This window comes from Carlito syrichta, unplaced genomic scaffold (genome assembly GCF_000164805.1).
Source record: "Carlito syrichta isolate Samal-C Ts95f unplaced genomic scaffold, Tarsius_syrichta-2.0.1 Scaffold302400, whole genome shotgun sequence".
Lineage (NCBI taxonomy): Eukaryota > Metazoa > Chordata > Mammalia > Primates > Tarsiidae > Carlito > Carlito syrichta.
In genome coordinates, this window is record NW_007246496.1 from 325476 (window position 1) to 328929 (window position 3454).

A 3454-nucleotide genomic window follows, 5' to 3' on the forward strand; every position below is an offset into this window, starting at 1 on the left:
TCACAGCTCGGCCTCCACCCCCCACCCTCCACCTCCCCCTCTCTCCCCTCCACCCCTCCACACAGCTGGGCTTTCAGAAGAGTACATATTGCAAACCGCCTTTTGCCAGAAGTCAGACTTCAGGCTAACACAAGGCTGCCAAGGGAGGTAGGGAGCTTGAGAGCGGTGGGCCAGGAAAAGAGGACCACCAAAGCTGGGAAACCTTGAGTGGGTGATACAAAAAGGAATTCTGCTCTAGCAGGACTATAACTCCTTCCTCTAAAAAAGTGTGCTATGGAAAAAGAATCTTGCTGCATAGATACCTAGAATGGGGAAGCCCAATAGCTTTAAATCAAAGTTCTTAGCAAGGGGGTGGGGAAATGAGAAAGTATTCAGAGAGAGGAGAGGTCCCTTAGAGCTGAGAGCAGAGCGCCTCATTTGAAGGTAGTATGTCTTGCCCAAATGGTTTCTTCACAGCTTGTTAACGGCTGAGGTTTTTTCCCACACTGAAGACCACCCAGATGTGATAACTTGGTGTTGGACTCATCTTGGTGGCATTTATAAAGGCAGCTGCCTATAGTCCAAGGAATTAAAGGCAACCCACAGAGCAATTCTAGTCAAATGCAAGTTCAAGGTACATGGCCTCACAAGCAGTGCTGCTGGAGAAAGATACATGTACCCACCCCCAATTCCAACTCCCCCAGGTCCTTGGAAAGTCTTTTTGCAAAATGCTGAAAAAAACTCCTACTGTCAAATTTATGTTGCCTTTTTAAAATATCTTTTGGTTTTTTCCATGAAAGTTATTTCATAATAGAACAAATTTCACTCCTCTATAATGTGTTTGTATCAGTCACTTCCATCACAATCATTCAAAATTTATTAAAAATCAGCTGAAACTTATTTGTGTGGTTACAATACAATCTCTCCTTTGTCTTGTTTTGAAACTGTAGTAAAGGTTACATGCAAAAAAAAAAGAGCTATATACCTGTAATACTAGAGATACACAAAATCTATAAATGCAGAGACTGTCCTTAAAGAAATGCAACTGAAGAATTGTTATTAATTGGAGAAACTTTGAGAAATAACTAGAAAATAGCCTTAGGATTCTAACAAATGAGGGAAAGAAGAAACAGATTATTCAAATCCAAAGGTAAGAACTCTGTAGAAAGTTTTGGCTTCTGAGTCTACAATCAGAAACAAAGCAGAGAGAAACACTTGTGAATGATTCAATCTGGAGACATAAATAGAAGCTTTATTAAAGAGAGACACAAATACATGAGTGGATCATAGGTCAGATTAAGAGATAAGGCTTAATGGATAACACCGAGATGACTTGCAGGATTGCAATTTCCCAAGTAGATATCGAGAGGAGATTTTTTAAAAGTATGGAACATTATGTAAATCTCGTCCCTATAGAAAGAACCTACATGTGTTCTCTCTCTGTGTGTGTGTGTGTGTGTGTGTGTGTGTGTGTGTGTGTGTGTGTGTGTGTGTGTGTTTTATACAATGCATACGAAGCCAGCATGGAACCTCTTCACAAGAATTGTCTATCTAAAATGTGGCAAAACAAGGATAAAGAGACTTATACATACAAAAAAAAAATTGTGGGAGAAATAGGCTGAGTGAAGTAATGGAAAGAGGCAATTAAATACCTTCAAAAGAAGAATTACTTTAATCAATATATCAAAAGTTATTGTTTCAAACTGAATAAACAACCAGAACATAAAAATTCACCCCTCTGCCAGAGTTGCCGTCAAAAAGATATCTGGAATGGACCAAAAAAAAAATAATCTTAGCTTTTTTTTTTTTTAACATTCAACTGTTCTCTGGTTTTGTTTTGTTTTTTACTTATGACATTCAATATTCTTTTATGACAACTCACATAACAAATTTCTCTCAAAGCTAAAAGTAACCAAAAAAGTTTATATTTCCTAATAAAATAGTAGTTCTTTATTTAAGAACTACAATGAAAGCTATGTGACACAATATATTTCTCCCTTTTCCTTGGCTACCAGGAAGCTCTGAGAATATTTGCATCCCACAGGGTTTACTGAAACCATTATGCCTTGTTCCTCTTCTTCTGTGGTTTATCTTTCGCTGTTTTATTCTCGAGTTAAGGTTCTTCTGTCTTATTGTTTCTTTTGAAAAGCTGTTATTTCATTCAAAGTTGGAACCTGGAGAAGAGGAAGAATAGGAATGAGAGTTTTCTCCTTTAGGATAATGCTGATTATTATGTCCTTTCCTTAACGTGAAGAAAAGAGAGATGAAAGTCTAAAGAATTTGGAGCAGCTTCTCTGGGCTTGGAGAAACAATAAAACACAATCCGTGCTTTGCAAAACTTAGCTTCTTTCCAAAGCCCTATCCCACCCCCACTGTCTTTTAAAAGCAATAAAAAAGAATAGAAAGTCTTTCAACTTTGAGGCCAGGCAACTGAGTGACTTCAGTCAAATGGTGGCAGCTGAGTGACTTCAGTCAAACCACTTAACCTCTCTGGGCACCAGATAATAATGCCGTTTGAGCCGAGTTGATGTTGAGATTCAATAAGACAATGTATATGAAAGCCAGTGGCATACTCTATGACACGTAACAGGCATTCAACAAGTGGAGGCTCTCCTTTCTTCCTTCTTTACTTCCCCAAGGACACATTGTTTTCTATTGCTGAGCCATTAGACACAGTTGTCTAAGTAGGAGAATTCAGTGTGGTAGTTGATGACAGCCAAAAACTATCACCAAAGACCTCTTCCTTTTCCCCCTTGGAGCCTATGTTTTTTGACAGAAAGGATCACTAGCCAATTAAATTAATTAACAATCAACTTTCCTATTCTTTCTTTTTTTTTTTTTTTTTGAGTTGGAGTCTCACTCTGTCACCCAGGCTGGAGTGCAGTGGCACGCTCCCGGCCACCGCAGCCTCCACCTGCTGGGCTCCGGCGATCCTTCCGCCTCAGCCTTCCAAGTAGCTGGAACTACAGGCGCACGCTACCATGCCTAGCTGATTTCTGATTTATTGTAGAGATGAGATCTCGCCAACTGGCCCGGGCGGGTCTCGAACCCGTGGGCTCGGGCAATCCACTCACCTCGGCCTCCCAAAGCGCTGGGATTACAGGCTGAGCCACCGAACCTGGCCAACTTTCCTATTCTTATAAAATAAAATAATATATAATTGCCAATTATATATTGATCAATTTCTGAACAGTTGATCAGTTACAGATCAGTTTGAGCTTTTTATTCTTATCGAGATCAGCCAAAATAATTTAAATCAAAAGCAAAACAACTTAATAAGTTGATTATTTAACATTTAAATAGCTCAAACAGACTTGAGGTCTAGAGGCGTCCCAAGTATTGAAAGAACCAGAAAGCTCATCTTACTACCTTGACTGACTTATAAGAGTCAGGGGGCCTCCAGTGGGGTGTACCACTAGCATAGCAGCTAATGTAGCAGCTATTTCTGATAAAACCTACCTGGCTTGAGATAAGG